The sequence below is a fragment of the Rhinoderma darwinii genome, chromosome 10, assembly GCF_050947455.1.
Source record: "Rhinoderma darwinii isolate aRhiDar2 chromosome 10, aRhiDar2.hap1, whole genome shotgun sequence".
Classification (NCBI taxonomy): Eukaryota; Metazoa; Chordata; class Amphibia; order Anura; family Rhinodermatidae; genus Rhinoderma; species Rhinoderma darwinii.
Genome location: NC_134696.1, coordinates 1,137,368 through 1,153,864, shown reverse-complemented (window position 1 = coordinate 1,153,864; position 16,497 = coordinate 1,137,368).

Here is a 16,497-nt window from a genome sequence, read left to right as displayed (position 1 = left end):
TAACAATAATCATCAGGTCTATGAGGCGGCGGCTCCGTCCAAAAAATAATTGGCCCTGCTGGACCCGTCCACGCTCGGGGGCGGCTGGAGGCGTTCAGGGTCAGTATGGGGCGTAGATCTGGATGGACGCCGTTTTACGGATTCATTATATGTGCGTGTGCGGTAACGCTGAGACGGAAGATCCAGAGACAATTACCAATGATGAGAGTTATAGTGCGAGAAAACAATCACAAAACCAAACGATGATGAAATGATAAGAACCATCACCCCCATCGTCCTCAGCAGGCGGCACACACTGCGCGGATTTCAGTCCTACATTTTTTCAATATTTTTAGTTTAACCCTTCACGTAACAGCAGTAAATTAGTGTGAAGAGAACAGGACGGCCCCTCCCCCATGCCTGACATGCTGTGCCGGCGCCCGGCAGCAGGGGGCAGTGTTGTCCTGTTTACAGGTGCGCAGTGGCATTTATTCTCCATGCGGCGGCCGCTCCGCGCTGCTGCGGTTTATTCGCGGTCTTTGAAGTGGGGAAGGCAATAAACGCGACATTTTCCTGCGTTGTCTGAAGGGTGTAAGAAATGTATAAGCCGAGCAGAGCAGTGGTGTGAGGCGGGTGCGACGCTGCTCTCCACAGGCGCGGGGGGAGGAGCAGTTTGTGTGGCCCCTGTGGAAAGAGCAGTGTGCTGCCCCTAGGGGAGGAGCAGTTTGTGGCCCCTGGGGGAGGAGCAGTGTGTGGCCCCTGAAGGGCATGACTATAAAAATCCTTCACATTCAATCACTGCACATTTTCCTATAGGGGAGTGTTCACACATGGCAGATTAGTGGGGCGTTGTGTCTGCAGTGGGTGCGGGTCACGGAATCTGGAAAACCAGGGAAATGAACGTGGGAGAAGCCAGTAATGTATGAAGGTGCGGGGCCCTGCGGAGCGGACTGAAGGCAGCGGCTGTGACCTGTACAGGGGGTCTCCAGCAGGGGGTCCGTCTACCTCAGATATGGTTATGGTGTTTGTCTACAGGAAAGAAAGTGAAAGGAAAGGACCCAGAAATAAAATCCCGCCCACGAGGAGTCCCGGCAGGATAGTAAAGGGTTACTGCAAAGAAACAGGATGATCCGGAGTGCTGAAGGGGCTAATGACAATATTCCTGGTGGCCTAGGAGAGTGCAGGGGTTAAAAACATCTCTGGTGGTCTAGGAGAGTGCAGAGGTTAACTCCCAGCAGCCGCTGTACTGAAGACTGCCGGACTCCTACCTCTTCCTCCTCGGTCTTGGCTACAGACTGCTCAGACACTTCATCAACTATCAGCCTATCACAGAGCCTCTTTGACTGGCTGAGCTGCTTTGTGATTGGCTAATAGCTGATGATGATGATGTAGTATCTTGGCTACGCTGTGACAGGCTGAAGTTGTAGTATATGTTTGTCTGAGCTGCTCTGTGATTGGCTGATAGTTGATGATGAAGTGTCTGAGCTGCTCTGTGATTGGCTGATAGTTGATGAAGTGTCTGCAGCCACAACTTGGGAGGAAGAGGAAGGAGGGAGAGTCCTGCAGTCTTTAGTACTGGGGCTGCTGGGAGTTAACTCCTTCACTGCCCTGTGTAATCGGTGTTAAATCCACAGCATGTCAATTTATCTTGCGTTTCGTTTCCGCTTGTGATTTGTATCTGCCTCGTATTGTGGAAAATCGCACCAAGACCTGCAAAACGTGCCGGAAAACGCATCAAAACGTAATGACCGCACCGAACATCGCACGATTACGTGCGTTTTTTACCTACAAATTACTACGGCTTTGGTGCATATTTTCTGCAGCCGGTACTTCTAAGGCCGTGTTCACACGTGGCGGACAGTCCGCAGGGGAATTCTCCAGCAGCCGTTTTTTACATTTGTTTCTATACATTTTTAGGAAAGTTCGTTCAGACGTTGCGGAGAATAACTGCAGAAATCACGTTGCGGTGCAGAATTTCCCCTCCTCCCAGCATGCACTGTCTGTTGCGGAGAAGAAGCGGAATTTCACTGCGGATTTCATCGTCTGCAATGCAAAAACTGAAATCTGTGGCGTCCGCTGTGATATCCGCAACGTCTGAATTACCGTCAAATATGCAAATGTTGCTGCAGATTCGTTGTGTAATTGCGTTTTAACGACGGAATCAATAGCGGAGCCGACTGCGCTATTGATTCCGTCAGAAAAACTGAAAAGCGGAAACCAGCCGGAATGGTGACGAACAGAAACCATTAGCAATAGTGATGGAAACGGACGCTGTGGTTTCAGTTTGACTTTGCGTTGCGGGTTCACCTGACGGAAACCTCTGACGGACCCCGGAACGGAAAGCCAACGGTGATGTGAACCGGCCCATATAAGGCCTCGTGCCCACTTCAGTGTTTTCCTTCAGGGTGCCGGCTGTTTTTCTGACGGCTCGCTCCCTGACACATTCATTCCAATGGGGCCAGGCACACTTCCGTTTTTGACAGTCCCGTTGCTCCGTTCCGACAAAATTAGAGCATGTCCTACTGTGGTCCGAGATTCCGTGACCGTGAGGCCCATGCAAGTCAATTGGGCCGTCAAAAAAACTGAAGGCATCCGTGTGCTGTCCGTGTGTGACGGAGCCGTTGCCTAGCAACCGCTAGGTGGGCAGAGGTACACATACAGACAGATACTGCACTAATCGGCAGCCCCTTAGCTCTGGCAGCACTGACAGAGAGAAGAGGCTGCTGATCAGTGCTGGAACACGGCGATAGAAAGAAAAAGAAGTTCATACTTACCCGGCCGTTGTCTTGGTGACGCGTCCCTCCTCTGACCTCCAGTCCGACCTCCCTGGATGACGTTTCAGATCATGTGACCGCTGCCGCCTGTGATTGGCCTGTGATTGGCTGCAGCCGTCACATGGTCTGAAACGTCATCTCAGGAGGCCGGACTTGAGGGGGAAGCAGGGAGTTCTGGGTAAGTAGTAACTTTTTTTTTTGTTGCAGGTTTTTTTTTTAATGAAACATTAATAATCTATATTGTGAGCGCCGCGCATGATATTCCCTGTCCGGCGGTCGCACTGATCGGCAGTAAGTGAGTCTCATGCGCGGCGCTCACAAGATCGTGTACATAGTGTGAATGGGAACAATTTCCTCTCGGAAACTGAAACACGGAATACACACGGACCCAATCACGGACACACGGATCCAATCACGGAATACACACGGACCCAATCACGGACACACGGACCCAATCACGGACACACGGACCCAATCACGGACACACGGACCCAATCACGGACACACGGACCCAATCACGGACACACGGACCCAATCACGGACACACGGATCCAATCACGGACACACGGACCCAATCACGGACACACGGATCCAATCACGGACACACGGATCCAATCACGGACACACGGACCCAATCACGGACACACGGACCCAATCACGGACACACGGATCCAATCACGGACACAGGGATCCAATCACGGACACACGGACCCAATCACGGACACACGGACCCAATCACGGACACACGGACCCAATCACGGACACACGGATCCAATCACGGACACACGGATCCAATCACGGACACACGGATCCAATCACGGACACACGGACCCAATCACGGACACACGGACCCAATCACGGACACACGGATCCAATCACGGACACACGGATCCAATCACGGACACACGGACCCAATCACGGACACACGGACCCAATCACGGACACACGGACCCAATCACGGACACACGGACCCAATCACGGACACACGGACCCAATCACGGACACACGGATCCAATCACGGACACACGGACCCAATCACGGACACACGGACCCAATCACGGACACACGGACCCAATCACGGACACACGGACCAAATCACGGACACACGGACCCAATCACGGACACACGGATCCAATCACGGACACACGGACCCAATCACGGACACACGGACCCAATCACGGACACACGGACCCAATCACGGACACACGGACCCAATCACGGACACACGGACCCAATCACGGACACACGGACCCAATCACGGACACACGGACCCAATCACGGACACACGGACCCAATCACGGACACACGGACGCAATCACGGACACACGGACCCAATCACGGACACACGGACCCAATCACGGACACACGGACCCAATCACGGACACACGGACCCAATCACGGACACACGGACCCAATCACGGACACACGGATCCAATCACGGACACACGGATCCAATCACGGACACACGGACCCAATCACGGACACACGGACCCAATCACGGACACACGGATCCAATCACGGACACACGGATCCAATCACGGACACACGGACCCAATCACGGACACACGGATCCAATCACGGACACAGGGATCCAATCACGGACACACGGACCCAATCACGGACACACGGACCCAATCACGGACACACGGACCCAATCGCGGACACACGGATCCAATCGCGGACACACGGATCCAATCGCGGACACACGGACCCAATCGCGGACACAGGGACCCAATCGCGAACACACGGACCCAATCGCGGACACACGGACCCAATCGCGGACACACGGACCCAATCAGGGACACACGGATCCAATCACGGACACACGGATCCAATCACGGACACACGGACCCAATCACGGACACACGGACCCAATCACGGACACACGGACCCAATCACGGACACACGGACCCAATCACGGACACACGGATCCAATCACGGACACACGGATCCAATCACGGACACACGGACCCAATCACGGACACACTGATCCAATCACGGACACACGGATCCAATCACGGACACACGGACCCAATCACGGACACACGGACCCAATCACGGACACAGGGATCCAATCACGAACACACGGACCCAATCACGGACACACGGACCCAATCACGGACACACGGACCCAATCACGGACACACGGATCCAATCACGGACACACGGATCCAATCACGGACACACGGACCCAATCACGGACACACGGATCCAATCACGGACACACGGATCCAATCACGGACACACGGACCCAATCACGGACACACGGATCCAATCACGGACACACGGACCCAATCACGGACACACGGACCCAATCACGGACACACGGATCCAATCACGGACACACGGATCCAATCACGGACACACGGACCCAATCACGGACACACGGACCCAATCACGGACACACGGATCCAATCACGGACACAGGGATCCAATCACGAACACACGGACCCAATCACGGACACACGGACCCAATCACGGACACACGGACCCAATCACGGACACACGGATCCAATCACGGACACACGGATCCAATCACGGACACACGGATCCAATCACGGACACACGGGCCCAATCACAGACACACGGATCCAATCACGGACACATGGATCCAATCACGGACCCAATCACGGACACACGGATCCAATCACGGACACACGGACCCAATCACGGACACACGGATCCAATCACGGAAACACGGACCCAATCACGGACACACGGACCCAATCACGGACACACGGATCCCTGAAAACGCTGCTGGACGTGTGCACGAGGTCTTAGCGATATATAAATGGTCAGCGGCTTCTCCAGGATAATGATACAATGTATCCGGAATATGAGTCCGGTGCGGAAAGTAACGACACCGGAGAAATAACGCGTCACGCCTTCATGTCCGGTTTGTATCTATTTTTATATGTTTGTAAACTGGACACAGAATATCGGAGATATGGGGGGGGGGGGGGGTCGGCACGCGGCAGAGACATTCACGCCACAATATGTGCAAGGAAGTGCTAAGACCGAGACTGCGCCGGCGCCATGACGGGGGATGGGCGACGTGTTTGCTGCGCGGGGAGCGGGACCACTGGGCGTAAAGTTTTATTTAAAACCCGCAATTAAAACAATTATTTGGAATCTTCGGAGATTAAAGCCGTTTAACGCTGTGACGGATTAAGACGATCGTCTCAGGAGCCGCGACTTCTGCAAACGAGCTCCAAATTAAAGTCTTAAATATCTTATATATTTTAGGTGACAAATGATTTCCTGGCCGGCGACCAAAAACCCAAATTATTATTATTCTGCCCATTACACTCAGTGCAGCTTTCACCATAGCGAGCGGAGACGGCGATATCCGAGCGTCCGCAAACCGCCATCACTGGAAAACGCTACAGAGATCGCCCCAAAATCCTCCAATCACTGTGTTACCTGATCTCTGATAATCTACTGATGTAATATCATACTGACCCCGCCCCCTGTATATCATGTGTGAGAGGTTGTCACAGCCCCGCCCCCTGTTACTGACATCACTGATATATAATATAATTACATGTGATCAGACATGAGATCCACACATCTTATATACAGTAACAGCTATTCATCTATTACTACTGACAACCAGCCTGTATATCCTGTGTGAGAGGTTGTCACAGCCACGCCCCCTGTTACTGACATCACTGATATATAATATAATTACATTGTGATCAGACATGAGATCCACACATCTTATATACAGTAACAGCTATTCATCTATTACTACTGACAACCAGCCTGTATATCATGTGTGAGAGGTTGTCACAGCCCCGCCCCCTGTTACTGACATCACTGATATATAATATAATTACACTGTGATCAGACATGAGATCCACACATCTTATATACAGTAACAGCTATTCATCTATTACTACTGACAACCAGCCTGTATATCATGTGTGAGAGGTTGTCACAGCCCCGCCCCCTGTTACTGACATCACTGATATATAATATAATTACACTGTGATCAGACATGAGATCCACACATCTTATATACAGTCACAGCTATTCATCTATTACTACTGACAACCAGCCTGTATATCATGTGTGAGAGGTTGTCACAGCTCCGCCCCCTGTTACTGACATCACTGATATATAATATAATTACATTGTGATCAGACATGAGATCCACACATCTTATATACAGTCACAGCTATTCATCTATTACTACTGACAACCAGCCTGTATATCATGTGTGAGAGGTTGTCACAGCCCCGCCCCCTGTTACTGAGAGGTTGTCACAGCTCCGCCCCCTGTTACTGACATCACAAAATAAAATAAATGTCGAATCCAGAAAATCAATGATAATTTTGCAGCTGAAGAGCGACTTTTGTGGCGTCACGTCCGAGATGCGCCACGCTTGTGTAAATAAGGCCCTGTTCACACAGAGTTTTTTTGACACGGAAATCGCGACAATAAACGGCTAAAAATACCTCCATTGATCTCAGAGGCGGAGACATTTTTTCCCGTGAGCCGAAAAACCGTCTCGCGGGAAAAAGAAGCGACATGCCCGATCTTCGGGCGTTTACGCCTCTGACATCAATGGGAGGCAGAGAAAGCGTATGTCGTGGCGTTTTTTGCCCGCGGCGCTCAATGGCTGTGATAAAAAAACGCGGCAAAAGGGCTCAAAATTAAACTCCGTGTGAACAAAGGCCTCAAGTATTGCAGCGTCCTGTGGCTTCACCTGTCAGTTACCACCGTGGCCTCCAGGGGGCGACACCTGAGCGAGGAGCCTTCGCCTGTCTCCGTCTCTTTATCGTGTTCTGCTTCTCTGGAGCCACAAATGAGAATCCCATCAAGGCGAAGTCTGACACCGCGCAGGGGCTGCTGGGACTGGGACCGCCGCCACCTCCCGGAGAAGTCATTTTATACGTGACTGGAGAATCTCCCGACCTGCAGAAAACATCATCATGTTCCGCCATTCCGGATTTGGCGCCTAATGAGACGTCTTGTGTTCTGTTTATTTATGAGACGAACCTCCCGCTGCGATTCCTCCGTGTTTGTGCTGCGTCTCCTGACACCGTGTCAGACTCCGGCGCGGCTCCCCGGAACCGGCGCCGTCCTATTATAGGCGGTAATTGTCCATTATACGGCCGCAGCTTTATCCTCCTCATTCCGTCCTGCTGTCAGGTGATTCCGCCGCTGTCCGGGCCAGACGCTGCTGATAGTGGTTGTCCCCCGGCTTTATACCGGCCCTGACTGGCATGTAAATCTGTATGTCCCGGCACTTCCTCTATTCCCTTCCTGCTCCTTCTCTGTGTCAGTCTTCACTGTAATTCTGGCGTTCTATTCATGACTCCGGAGGATCAGAGGTGCAGTGAATGCCGACAGCTCCACCGGCAGGATTTGCGCTGTGAGGTCGGAGTTTTTTGCCGCTCCGCAGCTTCATCGCTATAGAAACAATATAAAGTGTCCTCATCATAACACCTGCGGGCGCCGCGCAAAAGTCTGTGCCCCCCGAGGACGAAGCTCATCTGTACAAATGACTGATCATTCGCGGGGGTCGTCTCCGGTGGAGAAACATCCGATGGTTCAGAAATGCTGATAATCCGGCAATGGACAATCCTGAGACTCGTGAGCGGCGGATGATGAGAGTCGGAGTGCTGCGGGTTGTATCTTTTCTCTGATAATCCGGCATCGATCCAGACCATCAGATGCCGGATTACAAAACGTCTTAATGATGAGCGGCGGTTTAATCCTCGGTGCCGCTAATGACGATTATTTCTTGCGATTGATTCGCCGCTCTCCGGTTTTATCTGTGATGAGGATTGTGCGGGATCGGCCGGACGCCGTTTTATTAGGAGATGTTCCCGCTCCTTCGTGGCCGGTATTGGTGGTCACTGACGAACTCTCCACGCCGGATTTATAACCCAGGTTAAGGTGGAACTCCGCCCACGAGGAACGCTCCGGTCTATTCCGCTGCTGAGATCAGAGTCGTCCTCTCCCTGGTGAGCGCTGCGTGGCCGCCGTACAGCGCGGTCCTGGAGGACGTGGTCTATATAGGGGGAGCGCGGAGGAGCGCGGAGCTTCCCACATCTCACCAGGTACCGGGGCGGCAGCTTTTATTTGCAGCTGCTGTAACGAATCTCCTAGTTGGCGTTACCTGCGTCCGCCGCGCACCTGTCCGCTCCCGAGTCACCTGTGTCCGCCGCGCACCTGTCCTCTCCCGAGTCACCTGCGTCCGCCGCGCGCCTGTCCGCTCCCGAGTCACCCGCATCCGCCGCGCGCCTGTCCTCTCCCGAGTCACCCGCGTCCACCGCGCGCCTGTCCTCTCCCGAGTCACCCGCGTCCACCGCGCGCCTGTCCTCTCCCGAGTCACCCGCGTCCACCTCGCGCCTGTCCTCTCCCGAGTCACCCACGTCCACCTCGCGCCTGTCCTCTCCCAAGTCACCCGCGCCCACCTCGCGCCTGTCCTCTCCCGAGTCACCCGCGTCCACCTCGCGCCTGTCCTCTCCCGAGTCACCCGCGTCCACCGCGCGCCTGTCCTCTCCCGAGTCACCAGCGTCCACCGCGCGCCTGTCCTCTCCCGAGTCACCAGCGTCCACCGCGCGCCTGTCCTCTCCCGAGTCACCCGCGTCCACCGCGCGCCTGTCCTCTCCCGAGTCACCCGCGTCCACCGCGTGCCTGTCCGCTCCCGAGTCACCCGCGTCCGGCGCGCGCCTGTCCGCTCCCGAGTCACCTGCACGTTAGTGAACACGCGGCTGTAATCACCTCCTCCGTTTACTCAAATCCGACATTTAGAAAAATGAGATAATCCGCAGTCCAGCCGACGTAACAACTGTGACAAATGAACCGTGACTGCAGCTCAGGAGTACAAGACAAGATGCAGCTCTGGATGTGACAGGCCTATGACATGATGTAACTGTGTATGCAGCTCTGGATGTGACAGGTGTACGAGACCAGATGTAACTTTATGCAGCTCTGGATGTGACAGGAGTACGAGACGAGATGTAACTGTGGATGCAGCTCTGGTTGTGACAGGAGTACGAGACGAGATGTAACTGTGGATGCAGCTCTGGATGTGACAGGAGTATGACATGATGTAACTGAATGCAGTGTTTGTGGAGGTGGTAGCGGTGGTGTCAGTGGTGGTTGTATCTGGTGGTGGTATCAGAGGTGGTAGCGGTGGTGGTTGCATCTGGTGGTGGTATCAGAGGTGGTGTCAGTGGTGGTGGTATCAGCGGTGGTGTCAGTGGTGGTGGTATCAGTGGTGGTTGTATCTGGTGGTGGTATCAGCGGTGGTTGTATCTGGTGGTGGTATCAGCGGATGTGTCAGTGGTGGTGTCAGTGGTGGTTGTATCTGGTGGTGGTGGTTGTATCTGGTGGTGGTGTCAGTGGTGGTTGTATCTGGTGGTGGTATCAACGGTGGTTACGGTGGTTGTATCTGGTGGTGGTGTCAGTGGTGGTTGTATCTGGTGGTGGTATCAGCGGTGGTAGCATCTGGTTGTGGTGTCAGTGGTGGTTGTATCTGGTGGTGGTATCAGCGGTGGTGTCGCTGGTTGTATCTGGTGGTGGTGTCAGTGGTGGTTGTATCAGCGGTGGTGTCGGTGGTTGTATCTGGTGGTGGTGTCAGTGGTGGTTGTGTCAGTGGTGGTGGTATCAGTGGTGGTGGTATCAGTGGTGGTTCTATCTGGTGGTGGTTGTATCTGGTGGTTGTATCAGTGGTGGTGTCAGTGGTGGTTGTATGTGGTGGTTGTATCTGGTGGTGGTTGTATCTGGTGGTGGTGTCAGTGGTGGTTGTATCAGCGGTGGTGTCGGTGGTTGTATCTGGTGGTGGTGTCAGTGGTGGTTGTATCTGGTGGTGGTTGTATCTGGTGGTTGTGTCAGTGGTGGTTGTATCTGGTGGTGGTGTCAGTGGTGGTTGTATCTGGTGGTGGTGTCAGTGGTGGTTGTATCTGGTGGTGGTGTCAGTGGTGGTTGTATCTGGTGGTGGTGTCAGTGGTGGTTGTATCTGGTGGTGGTATCAGTTGTGGTTGTATCTGGTGGTGGTATCAGTGGTGGTTGTATCTGGTGGTGGTATCAGCGGTGGTGTCAGTGGTGGTTGTATCTGGTGGTGGTATCAGTGGTGGTTGTATCTGGTGGTGGTTGTATCTGGTGGTGGTGTCAGTGGTGGTTGTATCAGCGGTGGTGTCGGTGGTTGTATCTGGTGGTGGTGTCAGTGGTGGTTGTATCTGGTGGTGGTATCAGCGGTGGTGTCAGTGGTGGTTGTATCTGGTGGTGGTGTCAGTGGTGGTTGTATCTGGTGGTGGTGTCAGTGGTGGTTGTATCTGGTGGTGGTGTCAGTGGTGGTTGTATCTGGTGGTGGTGTCAGTGGTGGTTGTATCTGGTGGTGGTGTCAGTGGTGGTTGTATCTGGTGGTGGTGTCAGTGGTGGTTGTATCTGGTGGTGGTATCAGTGGTGGTTGTATCTGGTGGTGGTGTCAGTGGTGGTTGTATCTGGTGGTGGTGTCAGTGGTGGTTGTATCTGGTGGTGGTGTCAGTGGTGGTTGTATCTGGTGGTGGTGTCAGTGGTGGTTGTATCTGGTGGTGGTGTCAGTGGTGGTTGTATCTGGTGGTTGTATCTGGTGGTGGTATCAGTGGTGGTTGTATCTGGTGGTGGTATCAGCGGTGGTTGTATCTGGTGGTGGTATCAGCGGTGGTGTCAGTGGTGGTTGTATCTGGTGGTGGTGTCAGTGGTGGTTGTATCTGGTGGTGGTATCAGTGGTGGTTGTATCTGGTGGTGGTATCAGTGGTGGTGTCAGTGGTGGTTGTTTCTGGTGGTGGTATCAGTGGTGGTTGTATCTGGTGGTGGTATCAGCGGTGGTGTCAGTGGTGGTTGTATCTGGTGGTGGTGTCAGTGGTGGTTGTATCTGGTGGTGGTGTCAGTGGTGGTTGTATCTGGTGGTGGTGTCAGTGGTGGTTGTATCTGGTGGTGGTGTCAGTGGTGGTTGTATCTGGTGGTGGTGTCAGTGGTGGTTGTATCTGGCGGTGGTGTCAGTGGTGGTTGTATCTGGTGGTGGTGTCAGTGGTGGTTGTATCAGGTGGTGGTGTCAGTGGTGGTTGTATCAGCGGTGGTGTCGGTGGTTGTATCTGGTGGTGGTGTCAGTGGTGGTTGTATCTGGTGGTGGTGTCAGTGGTGGTTGTATCTGGTGGTGGTTGTATCTGGTGGTGGTGTCAGTGGTGGTTGTATCTGGTGGTGGTGTCAGTGGTGGTTGTATCTGGTGGTGGTATCAGTGGTGGTTGTATCTGGTGGTGGTGTCAGTGGTGGTTGTATCTGGTGGTGGTGTCAGTGGTGGTTGTATCAGCGGTGGTGTCGGTGGTTGTATCTGGTGGTGGTTGTATCTGGTGGTGGTATCGGTGGTTGTATCTGGTGGTGGTGTCAGTGGTGGTTGTATCTGGTGGTGGTATCAGTTGTGGTTGTATCTGGTGGTGGTATCAGTGGTGGTTGTATCTGGTGGTGGTATCAGCGGTGGTGTCAGTGGTGGTTGTATCTGGTGGTGGTATCAGTGGTGGTTGTATCTGGTGGTGGTTGTATCTGGTGGTGGTGTCAGTGGTGGTTGTATCAGCGGTGGTGTCGGTGGTTGTATCTGGTGGTGGTGTCAGTGGTGGTTGTATCTGGTGGTGGTATCAGCGGTGGTGTCAGTGGTGGTTGTATCTGGTGGTGGTGTCAGTGGTGGTTGTATCTGGTGGTGGTGTCAGTGGTGGTTGTATCTGGTGGTGGTATCAGTGGTGGTTGTATCTGGTGGTGGTGTCAGTGGTGGTTGTATCTGGTGGTGGTGTCAGTGGTGGTTGTATCTGGTGGTGGTGTCAGTGGTGGTTGTATCTGGTGGTGGTGTCAGTGGTGGTTGTATCTGGTGGTGGTGTCAGTGGTGGTTGTATCTGGTGGTGGTATCAGTGGTGGTGTCAGTGGTGGTTGTATCTGGTGGTGGTATCAGTGGTGGTTGTATCTGGTGGTGGTATCAGCGGTGGTGTCAGTGGTGGTTGTATCTGGTGGTGGTATCAGTGGTGGTTGTATCTGCTGGTGGTATCAGTGGTGGTGTCAGTGGTGGTTGTTTCTGGTGGTGGTATCAGTGGTGGTTGTATCTGGTGGTGGTATCAGCGGTGGTGTCAGTGGTGGTTGTATCTGGTGGTGGTGTCAGTGGTGGTTGTATCTGGTGGTGGTATCAGCGGTGGTGTCAGTGGTGGTTGTATCTGGTGGTGGTATCAGTGGTGGTTGTATCTGGTGGTGGTGTCAGTGGTGGTTGTATCTGGTGGTGGTGTCAGTGGTGGTTGTATCTGGTGGTGGTATCAGTGGTGGTTGTATCTGGTGGTGGTGTCAGTGGTGGTTGTATCTGGTGGTGGTATCAGAGGTGGTAGCGGTGGTATCAGCGGTGGTGTCAGTTAGGTAACGTTTTTACATCTCATACAGTGACAGATCGCAGGTTTTCACTGCAGCCATATTTAGACTCCATCGTAACAGTGATAAATATTATCCGTCCCCCGGGGCCGCGCACTGATGAGACGGAGAAGAAAAGTTCTGCAGCATTAAGAGTCATCAACTACATAAAGCACGATGACCTCCCCTATAGACTGTATGTGTGATGTCAGACGTGCGCCACACACTGCATCGTAGGTCTATATATACTTTACTTATAGGAGACTACGTACACTGTATACCACACAGTACATCATAGTTCTATATACACTGTACCTATAGGAGACTATATATACTCTATACCACACTACATCATAGGTCTGTATACACTGTACCTATAGGAGACTATATATACTGTATACCACACAGTACATCATGGTTCTATATACACTGTACCTATAGGAGACTACGTACACTATACCACACAGTACATCATAGGTCTGTATACACTGTACATATAGGAGACTATATACGTTGTATGCTACGCTCTACATGTACATCATATGTCTCTGTATATACTGTGTACACACGTACTTCTCTATTTGGGATTTATCTTGCCCCCGCCTCTTTATTCCCCCGGGGCAAGGTATAGATATCTTCAGGAGTTACAAAGTTTACAAAAAGTTTTATTACAAGGAGGCCGAACTCATAGATTTTCCTCTTCGGCTGCTCGGGGTAAATGGATTCAACTCTCTCTTTTCCTGCCTTGTTTTGCTCTAGTCTTCGGACACGGATTGGTCCTGGCGCCGCTTATCTAGTTGACTGGACCTAAAAATGTGGACCTGCAGTCTCTCAGTCATGAAGTTAAGGGGGTGTAGAAGTAGCAGGTACCCCCCAGATCCTGCCCCCATGAGAACATAAGAGATCAGCGGTGCTATATGGGGAGGGGCAATGATAGTGATGTCATCAAAATGGACCCGAAGAACGACCCTATATTATATAGGGCCACGTCATTGTATGCAGCAGAATGTCAGGAACTCTCCATGGGAACAAAGTAGTTTAGGTCTATTCCTGGGAAGCGATACCTAAAAAGAACGAAGCCTCGGTGCGACGCCGGTCCCTACACGTGAAAATCCTTTGAGTGGTTCCGAGTGATGAATATCCAAAAGAAACGTTCAGGTTGTGCAAATAAAGGGTTTTAATTGTGATCATAAAAGCAACGCGTTTCGGTGCCGTACCGGCTCCTTCATCAGACCGTATCCCAGAGATCTCACCATGGAAACACCAGAGAACAGAAGCGTCGACTTAGCAGAGGTGACGCCAAATAAAGTCAGCGAGTTATCCCCCCGCACACCACCCTAGACTTCAACCATCCGTAAATACTGTGCGTAAAAAAAGAAACGGAGGAATCTAGGGTAATCCCCTGCCGTCGCATAGCAATGCTTCTATAATTTCGGACGGCTACGGATAATAACGGAATCGCCCATAGACTTTTATGGAGAGTCCGTGCCGTAATTACGATAAAAAAAAGGACATGTTCTGTCATTTCTACGGCACGGAGACCCATCTGTAAAAATACGGAAAGGGGTCCGTAGCCCATAGAAATGAATGGGTCCGTAATTACGGATGAAAACTACGGTCGCGCGCACGGGGTCTTAAAGTGTAAGTTAAATTCCAGTATCGACCGTGCGTCGGCGAGAATGAAGGTGACAAAAATGAGGCGAAGAGATGATGCGAAGCTCTGAGAAGAAATTACCGGCACGACTCCGCGCTACATTGTAACAATTGTGTGTCAGGAATATCGGCCACAAAAGCCTCCGACTCGTCGCTCCGCTCAGGAAAGCAAGACCATCGAATTTATCAGCAAATCACTGCAGGAAATAAGAGTAAAAAGATCGTCCGTAATTATGGAGCCATTCACTTCTCTTGTCCACAGACGCCGGCCGGGCCGTGTCCCGCTAAAGTCATGTCCTGGATTTTTCTTTATACAAAGTATGGGAGCACGGGCCGAAAATGTGGCCGTCCGTCAGCCGGCCATGCCCGCAATCGCTGCCCGTAATTACAGGCACAGTCGTGTACATGGGGCCTAGGACGTAGATGCTGCGCAGCACGCGCCAGAGTTGTCCGGATTGGGGCGGAGCTTGTGACCGGTCTATAACTGTATGCGGGGGGGACATCCGGAGACGTCCGAACAAACACGTCACGAGCGTCGCAACCCAAAGCAAAGTATTATTGGTAAATGTTCACCCTCAGCAGCCGCACCGAGTGACACTCCACCAGCGAAATCTTTCTTTATCTTAAGGGACAAAGCTTCCATTCATGCCGCGGTGACTCCGGGATTACCTGTCCGCTCCCATTGTCTCACTGTCGCGCTGCGATATTTTTAGTCGTCTATTCTCGTCTCTTTGTTCGTAGCTGCGAATGTTCTCCTAATAATTCACGTCTAATGAGAGGCTGTAATGTAAGCAGCTCGCAACGCGCCCGCGAGCAGCACAACATGAACGTAGATCATCCTGGACTCCCATATTACAGGTGGAGCACAAGATCCACGTGATAACGACCCCAGACCGGACCAGCCGACAGAACAGGGCCCTCGCCAACACCCGCAACCATCACCCGTGTGGCCAGAAACGGTGATTTATAAAGACTGACGACCGGACAGCCACATTCCATAGACCACACTATGGCGGCAGCCGCTGTTCTGGGGTTAGGACCTGTTTAGATACCTGCACGGAGACCCAGGGTGTCTGGGGTGATACCTGAAAGTAGTTGTCTGGGACGTTCCGTGCCGCAGGATTTATCACTCCGCTCAGAGACTTTGTTTAAATGTCATCAAATAATTGGAAAATTCAGAGCGCCGTAAAAAGAGAAGAGTCAGGAAATCAAAATGTAACTCGCCATCCGCAGCGTCTCCGGGAGGAGGAGGGTATGAGGCTCCTCACCGGTTACCCGTCAGCATCCAATGTAAATATTTTTACTTTACAGGAGGTGCGAGGCGCTGACGTAAAGCAACATCAAATGAGCACGTTCCTAAGGCTGGGTTCACACGAGCACATTAACGTCCGTAATGGACGGACGGATTTCGGTCGCTAATCCCGGACCGAACTCAGTGCAGGGAGCCGGGCTCCTAGCATCATAGTTATGTACGACGCTAGGAGTCCCTGCCTCGCTGCAGGACAACTGTCCCTGTAATCATGATTACAGTACGGGACAGTAGTTCCACGGAGAGGCAGGGACTCCTAGCGTCGTACATAACTATGATGCTAGGAGCCCGGCTCCCTGCACTGTGTTCGGTCCGGGACTTCCGGCCGAAATACGTCCGTCCATTACGGACGTTAATGTGCTCGTGTGAACCCAGCCTTATACTTTGTCTCATTGTTCGCGC